This window comes from Heloderma suspectum, chromosome 4 (assembly GCF_057233095.1).
Source record: "Heloderma suspectum isolate Gila_16-S chromosome 4, 16-S_ref, whole genome shotgun sequence".
In the NCBI taxonomy this organism is placed as follows: Eukaryota; Metazoa; Chordata; class Lepidosauria; order Squamata; family Helodermatidae; genus Heloderma; species Heloderma suspectum.
Genome location: NC_139461.1, coordinates 200,352,225 through 200,365,659, shown reverse-complemented (window position 1 = coordinate 200,365,659; position 13,435 = coordinate 200,352,225). Strand labels below are relative to the sequence as shown.

The 13,435-nt window shown below is 42.7% G+C and overlaps 1 protein-coding gene across 1 annotated transcript in view; it reads right to left on the bottom strand.

The window, feature by feature from the left end:
* HFM1 (helicase for meiosis 1) overlaps positions 1-13,435 on the bottom strand; it is a 120,526-nt gene that overhangs the window by 67,975 nt on the left and 39,116 nt on the right. The gene's annotated exons all lie outside the window — the stretch shown is intronic.

Here is a 13,435-nt window from a genome sequence, read left to right as displayed (position 1 = left end):
TTGTGGTACATTCCGCTCTTTGGGTCACATAAATTCAAAGGAAGAGCAGGCCCAAAAGAGTTCAAAGTGAAGGATTGTTCTGTTTTAAAGTAACTGGTTGGCTCCATATCTTTGGGTGGACTTCAGCCCCAGGAAAAAATTCTCCCTCCCGCCAAAGTGGGAAAAGTTAAACTAAATGCCCTCTCAGGTAGTTTCCCTGGCCTCTACTGGCTACCTTGAAATGGTGAAAGCTGAGGGGACGGGCCAGCCAAGCACTTCAAATAACTGTCCATATTTTAAATCAGCAGTTCCCACCTTTTCTCTTTTGAAAAAAAATGTGCTTCCCCTTCTCATACAGGACTGTCTGTTCCCCAGCCAATAGTGCACATTCTGTCATTTGTCTTATTAAAGTGATAGGACAAGAACCGTTACCTCTTTTAGGAGGAGTCAAAGGAAGGAAGAAGAAAGAAACACACCCATGGTAATAAAGGAAGGTTTGGGAAGGAATCCTGGGAGGTGTAGTTCTTTATTCAAGGCTGGTCTCCCCGGTAGTCTATAAGCTTTATTGGACAAATCTAGGGGGAGGAATATTTTGCCTTGTTCAAAGCTTCAAAGGTACAACTGACTCCTTAGCTCAGCCTTCCACAACCCGATGCCTTCCAAATATGTATGTATCAGGGATGCTGGGAGTTGTGGTCCGACACATCTGGAGGACACCAGCCTGGGGAAGGCTACCTTAGCTGTTTAAGCACTGTGGAGATAAGCCCAAAGGAGGCACAAGGGGGAGTTACTATTTTGAGCAGTTTTCAAATGACCTCTTGAGTAGGAGTGATTCATTTTGCTGGAAAATACCATGTGTCTGGTGCATGTGGGTTGAAACGGCATATAGAGCACTTCAAAAGGCACTTTTTACCTGTTCCTGATAGTGAAACACAGAATTATATGTGGTGAGTGCATGTTAGATTGCATGTTTAGTTTTCATCTCTATTGTATTTTTCATGTGGCAGTGAAACTTCAGACAGACTCACTGAGCTGCTGTGGTAGAATGGAACATTCCAGCTACTAATGGAACCATCCCTACAGACAGAGGGCTCCTCTACATTAAAGAAAAAATCAGGAGCCCCATGGAGCATTTTACTTCCTTTTCCGAGGCGCTTTGACAATTGGCTTTTCAGATGGTGAATGTGACCAAACATCTCAGCAGTGACAGTGACAGTCAGACAGTCCCATATCATTGAATGAAAAACTGAGCCATCTAGTGGCTGAAAAATAGCAGTACAACATGTGGTTTATTCAAACCCGATTAGAAGAGGTTTAAATCCTGATGCCTGACGCCGAGGATAGCACAGGAGGGGTCCTGGATGCCTACAATGTCATGTAATGGACCTGCAAACTTCTGTGAGTGGCCAATCGCAGGCGCACAATAAATGCCTCGTGTAGAAATGGCCAAAGAGACACTTTAGAAGAACCGCACGTGTGTTGAATCAGCATATGGCTTGGAGTATGCCAAGTAGCCCCACTTCCAATGTTGCACACTCTGCCTTCCCTGCTGCAGATGTTTGTGCTATGTGGGCAAATGCTGGGGGGTGGGGCAAGCCAGAATGCACAAGAATGCACGATGAGGTGGGGCTAGTTCCACTTAGCCATTGATTCAATACATGAATTATACTTCTTCAGGCTAAAGTCATGAGAAACAGAAGGTTCACAATCCAGCTTTCTTTCATAAGAAGGTGGAGGGGAGGAAAGCTGACTAGGATGAGGCCCCAGAAGGTAGGGAAATTTAAGCAGCAGAGAGCCCAAAGACCAGCTACCTAAAGGAAAGGGACAGAGCAAGCAATTAACTTGAGGGAAAGGCGGAGGAAAAGGCTTCAGGACTGGGCTAGGGAGTTGGGAGACAATAGAGTTGCCAAACCCAGGCCTGAAGAAGACTGCTGTGCCTTTAAGAAGGGAGAATTCTGTTACTGTAGCATTTTGACCAATCTTAAGGGGACAGTGAGGGAAAATAAATAGTAGATAGCACTAAATTTCTTATGTGATTTGAATTAACCAGTGTTCTGTTTAAGGTCTGGATGAATGGTTACATCAGTTGTGGGAAGAAAAAAACATGGGACATGCCCAGAGTTTTAACAGCCTACTTTTATTGAAAAAAGTGAAGATGCATTGGCAAGTGAAAAAATATGTGGGCACAGCTCTCAATAGTATAGACAAACTGAAACTAACACAGGGTTTCAGTTTAGTACTGGTGATTGTTGGGTCAATTGCAGAAATAACTGGAGGCCTCTGGTGTGGAGAGTGGGAGATGTTATCACTTTCCCCACTTCGGAGACTTCAGCGCATGTGAAGGCAGTCCAGATACATCCAAATGGTTCCGTTCAGTGCTATTACTCCATGCAAGGATACTCCATGTACACCATATATCTTCAGCCTCTCATGGATGTTGTTGTTGTTGTAGCAGTAGTTATTATACTACTATTACTACAACCAAGTGCACTAATACATACCATTTCAATAAGATACGAACAAAAGAAAAACATAATTCTAAATATGTATAGGACTGCAGCCTCAGTGTTTCTTCAGTGGCAGTCAACCTCGGGGGCAACTGCAGATTCTTCAATTACTATGCAAAATCTCCCCCCACCAACTATTTAAATTTATTGCGGGTTTTTCTCGGTGTGTAAAGGTGGCATTGCGCTATTAAACAGCCACTACATGGTGCTGTTTCACTGAAAACAATAGAGCATTGAAATTGAAAAATTCCCCTCTCGGTAATCACGTGGTCACCATTGGTCACTGTCTGGGAGCCCATGCTAAACGTGGAAAGACCCGACAACAAAGAAAGCTTGGTAAGACTGCACGGTTTTTCTTCAGTGTAGAAATAACCTAAGTGATAAAAGCACTCCATTCTTTTTGATATGTGCATGTTTAATCCAGCTAAAACCAAAGTATCATCAGAGGAAATCATTTCTGTACAAGTATTCTAAGGTGTATTCTGAATCAACAATTCAGTTAGCACTCATATTCTGGTAACAAATTTATTGTGACCATAGAGACCTCCTTCCCTGACAAGACAGCAGTGCAGGTAATTACAGGAATATACTGGCCCTCAAAATGTACCATTAGAAGTGAGGCGCTTCATCCTGGATCACATATGGCAGAGAGGTCTCTGTGGCTAGGGGCTTCTCACAGAAGTTTGTGAGTCCTTTACACGATGTCATCAACATCCAGGACATCTCCTGCACCTTCCCTAGTAATCTCGCTTTTAAAAAGATTGGAGATAATGCACTATTTAAAATTATCACAGGATATTGCAGGATATCCCCCGTGTGTAAATTCGGCGTTGTGCTATAATACAACCACTAGATGGCGATGTTTCATTGAACCTTATGGAGCATTGCCGAGAGGGGGTTTTCAATCAGAAATCATGTGGTCGCCCTTGGTCGCTGTCTAAAGCAGCCCATAGTGATCGTGGAAAGACTCCATAAGAAAAGAAAACCTGGTACGGGTGTGGGTTTTTTTCCTTAATGTGGAGACACCCTAGTACAAAAGAAAACTGAAGCATTTGAAATTAATTAGGATTTTTAAAGAACTCTTTGTTAGAACTCATAAAACATTAGCCATTAGAAACCTACTGGTGAGAGTGTTGGACTGGGAGCCGGGAGATCCGGGTTCTAGTCCCCACTCAGCCATGGAAGCTCACTGGGTGACTTTGGGCCAGTCACAGACTCTCAGCCCAACCTACCTCACAGGGTTGTTGTTGTGAGGATAAAATGGAGAGGAGGAAGAGGATAATGTAAGCCGCCTTGGGTTCCTTGCAAGAGGAAAAAAGGCGGGATATAAATGCATTAAATAAATAAATAATAAATAAACACAAAAACAAAATAATATTGTGATATAAATACATTCCACTTAACGATATAAATACATTCCAGTCAAAAGTAAGCACTTCTAAGCCATTTATTTCAATGACGGGAGTTATGAATGAGTCTAAAGAGCCTCCATTGAAATCAATGGGTTGTAAAAGTGCTTAACTTTAACTGGATCATGTCCACTGTAGTTTTCGAAAACAGTTCCCTTTTTACTATTAGAAAGTATGTTCTCCAATTCTTTTGGCCTCAGGCATGTTTCCATATTAGTTTGCAACATCTGCTTTTAGCTGACCAGACTTTAAAGATTAAAGCAACCATACAAACTATTCATTTTTCAGAGCTATTTTTTCTCAAAGTCTTGTCCCAAGATGGCATCTCCCTCAACACACGTACACACACACATCACATAAAATATATAGCAAAGCAGTCTCTTAACAACTCTGAGAGAGTTTAATTTTTGATTTCCCCCAAGCCTAACATCTGATCAGCCATATGTTTTGAGTCTTTTCAACTCACAGAGATCACATAACAAGTCATAAACCTGTATGTTCTGGAGCAATGTGACTAGAAAAATCACAAACACCAGAAAGTCATGGGTCAATGATCCATGCAACAATAGAATAAGACATGTCCTATCTAGGTACAAATCTGTTAAAAGCCTGAGAAGTACCACGGAAGTTTACCATTAAGAAAAGAAACACAAGCAATTTTTGAGGCCAAAAATGTCAAGACAACTATCATGACAATAGAAGAAAGAATTAGGGGAAAGGACAGCTTGTAGGAAGAAAGTCTCACAGCTTTTTAATGCAGGTAATTACCACATAATTGCTAAAGTGTCTTTTTAAAGTGTCCAGTGTTATTTTATGCATATTCTATAAGCAGTTGCTACCTGGATGACTTTTGACCATCCTTGCCAGTTTTTTTTGGGGGGGGGGGTTAAGCTCAGGTCTTATTTATTTTTAATGCCTATTCTTTAGAGTCAGTTTCCTTTTAAATGAAGAACAGCAATTCAGGTCAAGAAGGGTTTTTTTAATGTACAGTTTCCTGTAATTTTTCAGATCTTACAAGAAATAAAATACAAACAATATAGTTGTGTGGATGAGACATTATGGAGTGATCTTTTCACTGTATTTCCTTTTTTTTTAAGTGTTTACTGACCTCATTACTCTGACTTTTGACTGTCGTGTCCTGCAAACACTTACCCACTTGAATAAGTTTACTCATGCAGATGGTTCCCCTGAAGTTAGTCAAGTGCATAAGTGTTTACCAAATTGGGCCCTAAGAGAACTAAACACAGTTCCCCCTGGATCCCACCAATACTGTTTGTATGTCAGCCAGAGGGAATCTCCCAGGAGTGATGCTACATTCTCCTCTCTAGAGGCAGAGCACACATTTTATGCAGCACTGCACTAACTCACACCTGCTCAGGAAACTCAAGTTCTGAAGCCTGTATTCTAAATGGCTAAGTAGTTTTCAGTTAATCTTATTTCTCGGTTTGGGCGATTCCCCTCCACTTTTCTTCATTCTTTGTCAAAATTGCTGTGCCCATCCACCCACCCACAAAAAAAACCCTTAAAGCTAAATACACCTTTCTGACTATAAAATGTTTTTCCAAATCCAGGTAATGCATTAAGAAATAGTAATATTAAAACATCCACAAATAGTAGAAAAGTTCAATTTTAGGATGGCTAACTGTCCTCTTTTACAGAGGACAGTCCTCTATTTGAAAGTGTCCTCTACTTGAAAGGCCATCTTGTTCAGTTCTGGTTTAAAGATAAAGAACCATATCCCATCAACAGTTAGCACCTGGGCAGCAGACTGAACAGGCAGGCACATAGGTCAACTGGTCACAGTCTTCCACACTATGCTGAGATGTACTGTATTTTTACTAAAATTAAAACAAAATAAAAATTATTTCTAATTTTGCATCTATATGTATAAATTAATACATGTACTTTTTATGCAAATCAGTGCCTTCTTTTGTCTTTTTTGGTGCACTTTCTTTTATGGCATTTCATAAGTGGTCACCCTAGGATAGCTTAATTTATCTAGATGTCACAGTACCTGTCAGTAAGTAGGAAAATATTAGCATTGTGTACCTGCCCACACTGATCTCATGCATGCATACATGAAATTCTTTCAAAACTGTAAGTCTGCAAATAAGAGGTGCCAGGCCTTAAGCCTGTCCAGAAATTGCATTCTTAGACCATCAGGTTAAAAAGTAACCCGTTGTTGTGCAGAGACATTCTCTTGATTGTTTTACACATTCATAGGTTGAAGCCCAACAAGGAAAACAGAATAGGGCAAAAGCATGGCCTGGTTTAAACTAAACACTGACCTGGTTCACACATAATGCTAACCCATGGTTTATTTAACCCATGGTTTGTTGTCTGGCAGATGATCAAACAAACCATGGTTTGTTTTCTCAATCCCTGGGTGGTTTTTCTTCCTTCTTCACCTGCTCCCTCCCTGTATCCCAAATCCCTTTGTGGCGCTGTAGTACTTGCATGTGGAGTGGCTGGAATTTTTTTTTTTTTACCACTCTTGCCCACTGTCTCTGTAGCCTGATGAAACAACCCATGGTTTTAGGTTCACATGTAACGACAATCCAGAGTTCACAAGCCAACAACAAACCATGGGTTCTCTTTCTGGGTTGTTCATGGTTAACAAACCATGGTTTGTTAGCATGGCTGAGTCTGCACACCTCAACAACCCATGGGTTAAATAAACTACATTTCTCTCTACCACTATACTGAGACCACTGCAGAGGCCATCAGAGGGATAGGAAGCAGCAGATAGGTACCCCTTCATCATGCTGGATACAGCTCTAGCTGAGAGCTCCCCTCCCTCCAGCTACCAATTGCCACTGAAGAACCATCAGATGGAAAGGAAGCAGCATTAGAGGAATCTGCTTAGATCCAGCTCCATGACATGCTGAAATTTGTAAGAAAGACTCTAGTGCCTAAGTTTGCTTTTCCCCTCCCCCCTCCCAATCCCTTTTCCTTTTGTGTCATGCCTTTTAGATTGTAAACTTGTGGATTTTTGTAAGCCATTTTGGGTGCCTTTTTGACAGAAGAACATGGTAAAAATGCTTTGAACATGCTTGTGCTTCTGTGGTCCTTTAAGCAAAACTTATATAAGGAAATGGTTACCGAGACTTCTGTTTCAAATTTTAATATGGTATCTCCCTATTGATTTGAAAGTTCCCATTCCTATAATTAGATATTTCATGAAAAACAGGAGACACTGCAAGTTTTACTTATACAGTTTGCAGAGTTTACCTCTGGTGGATGGATGTTTCCATGTAAGGTCATCTAATGCTTGATTTAATCCTGATGCTTTAAGGAAGGTCAGAAACCCCTTTTAGAAGTGCAGCTGGGGCTCAGTGGATTTGATGAATGAGTGTAGGGCAGGAGGTGGAGTAATTGTTAGAAGCTGTACTAACTGTTGCAGATCGAGGAATAGGGATCAGACTGAAAACCCTCTTCCATCCTGTCGGGGGGTGACATTCTAGATTTGGACTCCAAGCCAGATCTGCTCCATGAGATTTTTTTTCTTTTTTTTTTAGCATGGATTAAGAGAATGAGACTCAGAGAGAGCTCAAATTCTTTTAACTGTCCACATTCTTTATCATGCAGATGACAATTACAGAGTTAGGGCACAGTCCTATCTGGGTGCCTGTCAGCCTCTGAACTCAAAGGATGACAGGCATCCTGAACATAGCGGGAGGAGCACAGAGGCAATCGTCGCTTCTGCACTTCTCCCACTATGCATTTGTGCTAGATGGGTGTTTTTGCCAGTATAGCTGGGCTCTGTGGAGGGGGGAGGGAAGGAGGCTGGGAGGGCTGGGGATAGCTCATATCCCCGCTTCCCCAGCCCCTTCTCCTCCTCGCCCTGCCCACACAACCACCCTCTTTCTGGCCTCTCTGAGGTCCCTTTTGCAAGCTCAGAGGGGCAGCCAGCATGGTTCTTGCCACACTGGCTGTGAGGGAGAGGAGCAGGGAGCTCAGACTCCTGGGTCCAATGTTGGAGTGCTGTCTCTGACCTTGGACCCAGGAAACTGAACTATCCAATGGCCCTCCAGGTGCTGCCTAGGGGCCATAAGATTGCTCTCCCCATAACCTTTTGCACTGAGATTTTGTACTTAACCCAAGATTTGCTGCTGTTACGTGCAAACAGACCCTCTGTTGATTAATCTGTACCTACAGATTCCTGATTATAACTCCTTGTTCGCACATAAAATACTAACTTTTCTGGAACTCATCTGTTGGATTTGGTACAGAATATATTACCAGAAACCTAATAAATCAAGAATTCTACTGCTTTGTAGGCGTATGTAGAGCATAGAAGTGCAGATGGCTTGAAACCAGAAGCAGTTTGGAGTACAATTTATTTTTTAAAAATAGGTTTATTCTTAGGAAGGCAAGTCACAAATTCAAATTATAAAACAAAATATTCTAAATCTGACTAAAAAGCAAACTCTCTTTCTCACATGTTGATCGCAAAATGGGACACAGCACATACAAGTTCTAAGAGCATTTCGAGACAGAGATTCATGAGTCAGAAGGCAAATGGGCAACATCTATTGACCTTAAACTTATTTCAGAGAGCAACAGAAGGAACAAAGGAATGTATTGCCCTACCAAAAGACCTTCTGTATAGCCAAAATATCTTTCAGTTAACTTCAGTCCTGCCCTTTAATGGGGAAATACCTTCAGGATTGGGGAGAGGAGGGCTGTCCACTGCTAGTGACATGAACCAATGGATGCCTTACAAGTCATAGGGACTATAAGGGGTAGGGCTTTTGAAAAGCTGTTCATAGAAACCTGTTCTAATTCTCCCCGCTAATTCTATTTCTATTGTCCATGCTAATTCTCCATGCTGATGAAGGTTGATTCTTGCTGCAATCCTATACCCACTTACTTGGGAGTAAGTCCCATTAAACTCAAAGAGACTTCTGAGTAGACGTCGGGCTAAATCCAACTTTGTGTGCACAGAGTTCCGCTCATGGTAAAAGCCTACATAAGTCCTACTTAGAGGAGACCCATGACTAACTTAAGTCCCATTCACTCTAGTGGGTCTACTCTAAGTAGGACTTACATTGGATATTACCCATGCAGTGGGAGTTCCTCTTCCCTTCCTCCCCCCTGCAGCCTTCCACTTGCTGCCCCAATCTGCTCCAGATGGTCACCCAGCCGAGTGGACACACAAGGGGCTGCAGGGGGGGAAGAGGGAATTCAATCCACCAGTGGTGTACATTCTGTTTGTGGAAGGATGCCATTGGATATGACCCATGTATAGGAGTGCATTGTACAATACATTATCTGAGATGGAGGACACTTAGAAATTCTTCATCTAAACCTTGTTTCTCCAGGGGTGGTCAGGGTCTAACCTGTTCCTTCTAGAGGTTTTATGGTTTCTTAAAAACGATAGGGCAAGAATTAGCAATTTAGTATAGTCAGGATGGGAAAGGGAATAGCAGAGTGCTGCTTCCTAGGTAACACACAAAGGCTGAATCTACACATAGCATTTATACCGTTATCATACTGTTATCATACCTATTGGTACACATGACACCAGTGGGCACCAATAGTTATGGAAACAGTAAGATAACAGTATAACTGCTATGTGTAGATTCAGCCAAAGAATATACCTATTAAGAGGATTGACTTTGCTTGCTGTCTCCTAAAATAGAGTTTTGTATTTTAAAAAAGAAAGCTATCAGTTTCAAGGTGGCCAAACCTTAGTAATCATATACATTATAGACCAGGCTCCTCCTCATATTAGTCCATACAGATATTCTACTATTACCTGTTGCAGAACTCTAGCAGAGCATCTTCTGCAAATGAAATGCAGATGTAAAGTCCAGTTGACTAAAACCTGGTTCTCACAGACAGCAGATGAGGGTGTGAAAGCCTCACAAACCTGTTTCTGGACTTTATCAGTGAGATTGTGAGTTGGGGATTTACATGACTGAATGGTCCTCCACAGCAAACAAACAAATCGACACACACAGAAAACTAAATATCAGGGAGAACTAGCCTAGAACATTATGCCCCTGACATCTACTTTTCTGTCCGTATGGATTTGTTTTGTTTGAAAGAGCTTTCAGGCATGAAAGCCCTAACCATAGTCTGAAGGCTTATCACAGCCTTCACCAACTTGTGCTGGCTGGCAGATGCTGCTAACTATAGCCCAACACATCTAGAGGATACCTGGCTGGGGAAGGCTGGTTTATCACTTCACTTGCTCTATGTGAGAACCAGGCCTAAACAGATATGGGAGAAGCAGCAATATTTGAGCTCAGCAAAATTATCTGAAAATCACTTCGAAGCTCATTTTGGCTCGCTCCCATTCTAATATTTGACCATGTTTCTGCTCATTTGAATGGGGAAAGTGTGCATTTCTATGGGTATTTTTCAAATGCATGCATTCCCTTCTCCCCATTGACTAAAGCTTGAAAATGCATTCTTAATGTGCAGTTAATAGTGCACTTTTTAAAAAAAAGTATTTTTCAAATATGTTTGCAAATTCAATAATTTGTTAACATTTTTCTTTAAAAAGTGCTCCTGTTCACGTTCAAGATTGCAAATGGGACATGTTCGCATAATTTGCAAACAGAAATGAAATTCTCCTACATCCCTAGGCCTAAATGACAGGTTTGTGAGAATACACAGAAATGCCTGCCAGAGTACATGAACGTTCCAAATGCATACTTTACTCAAAAGGAAGTGAATGTTACGTATAGCATTCATGCTTGGGAATATTCTAAACTAAAAGGCAATAACTAACTGAGTGATTCTGACGGACTTTTCGGCATCAGGGGTCCACATGAGTTCAAATGCCTGCAGTGCTATTGGAAAAATATGTTGAAGATACTTGGTTAAACACACTCAATATAACCTCAAAGTAGCAAAACTCAGTGACAGCACAGGACCAAAGAAAACAACATGATGCAAAAGAAAGGAGAAACTATGTCATATTCAATTTCTGATAATAACACACACACACATACACAGAAGAAGTGATAAGCACAGCAGAAGAATGAGGTACCTTGGCACTACCAAAAGGAAATGGGAGCCAGAAAAGAGACATTTTTATAACAAGATAACTGCTGACAACACTACAGAAAGCAGCTGACAGCATTTCAAAGTCAAGACATGCTATATACTTGCTGATGTGTTTACAACACAGATGAAAGGAGAGCCTCGAAATTTCACAGAGAAATCTCAGATGACACCTTTGACATTGATAAAGTTATTAAAACATTTCCTTGGCTAAGACCATCAAGGTAAACTTTACAATTTACATACTCAGTCTAGAGCAGTGGTTCATGGTCTTTCTTTTACCCTTCTGTTCTAATTCTTGTAACATTGTGTATAGAATTCTTTATCATTCATATTCATACTATATATATGAATATATATATATATATATATATATATACATATACATACACACACACACACACACACACACACAGAGTATATACATATTCATTCTCAGAATGCTGGTCTTTTTACAGCCAAATGCCACTCCCCAAGCACAAGAGAGGGATATCAGCATGCTCAGGGGAACCCTGAGGTTTGCAGAAGTACAAAACAAATTTAGGGAAAAAAACCCATGGGGAGGCCAAAACAGCCCAATGATGATGGAGCATCCTCAGTGGCCACAGAACACTGACTACTGGGAGGGGGCAAGAATGGAATGGAGCAGCTGGATTCCTGAACAGAAGCACCCACTGCCATGTTTTATTGAGGTCTCACTTGCCTGTTCATTCACTCACAGGTCTCACTCATACAAAGGGCTCTGTCCCCTCTTGCTTTGCTCTCTTCTTTGGGCCTCTGGTTTCTTTTTCTCCTGCTCCTCTTTGTGTAGCTATGTTGTCGTGTTTCCACTTCTGTGGTACTGATTTCCAAGTAAATACACTTTGGATTGCACTGTGGTGCTGCAGTCCAAAGAACTGTGCAACTACTTCCATTCACCCAAGGGGACTTTGGGCTACTGTTTCTCAAAGAGTAGCCCAAATGCCACATGAAATACTGCTATTGAAGCTGAAGGGACTAACAGAAGGAGTTTGTGATTTGGCATAGATGTCTGCTAGTCAAAGGGGGCACAGGGCGGGGGGGGAGACAAAAAGACCATTGTGTGTCTAAGCTTACGGGGGGGGGGGGTGTCTCCATGAATGATTTACTCAGAGCTGGCTGAGTTTGGAGATCGTTAGGGATGCATGATGCCATGGCCATCCAACAGCCACCCCAAAGCTTATCAGGGAAAAACAGATTTCCTGAGACTGCTTAAAGTCCAATTCTTTTCCTTAAGTTGGGTTCTCCGCGGTATAGCTGATGTGTGCCCCAGCCCCTGCATTTACCTTGGGTATACTAGCCCTGCCCAGGGTGTGCCTTTCAACATGACCCCAGTCAAGGGGTGTTTCCTGTCCTTGGCCGAAGCTACACCTTCATTAATAACGTTTCGAATATTGCACTGTACCGCTCAATTCCTTAATGGATTTTAATGTTATGGCACACACTGCCTGTTCTGTAACGTTACTGTTTCTGTGTTGTACTGATATTTAAAGGCACACGGCTGTAGAGTTAGTAATCAAAACACAACCTCCAGGCTTCCGAGAGTTGGTTGCTCCTGTACTGGGAACGGAGACAAGGCACCACCCCTTTTTTTTTCTCGATTCACTGTTCTGCGAATGTGCGCTCTTTTGAACCCAGCTGACAAGGCAGGAGCAAGGGCGTGGGGCACCCCTTCCACTGGCCGTCTCCTGCTCACAAGTAGGGATGGACGAACTCATTGCAGTCCGAGCCCAGCAGGCACTCGAGCAGCTGCTGCTGCTGCTGCTGCTGCCCACACACTCGAGCCAGGCTGCGCGAGCCTCTGGAGAGCTCAGCGAGCTGTCCAGGAGCCTGCCACAGCTGCCCACTCCTCTAAATCAGCTGCCATTTTTATGCAAGATGGAGCTCTATTTTCATAGATTTATTGTTGTGCACAATGTTGGCCAGAAAGGGCCATTCCCACAACATTAAGAGGCTTCTAATGTGGTAGAACTGGCCCTTTCCATCCACATTTTGCACAACATTAAATCTACGAAAATATAGAGCTCCATGGTCTGTAAAAGGAGCTCTATATTTGTGCTGGGGTGGGGGAAGGGTCGCTCCTGTCTCCCTCTCTCATCCCAGGCGAGCAGCTTGGCAGGACGAGGAAGGCGAGAAGAGCTTCCCTCTCACCTTCCTTCTCCTGTCAAGCCACTGCCTTTGCATAGCTGGGATGAGAGGAGTAGAGCGGATCATTCCAGTTTCCCCCTCCCATCCCAGGCCAGCTATGTGGGGGCAGGAGCTTGACAAGAGGAGGATGGCAAGAAGCACTTCCCTCTCACCTGCCTCCTCCTGTCAATCCGCTGCTTTCACGTGGCATGAGAGGAGGGCGGATCGTTCCAGTCTCCCCCTCCCATTCCAGGCCAGCTACACAGGGGCAGTAGTTTGACAGGACGAGGAAGGCAAGAGGGAAGCAGCTCTTGCCTTCCTTGTCTTGTCAAGCTCCTGCCCCCACGTAGCTGGCCTGGAATGGGAGGAGGAAACTGG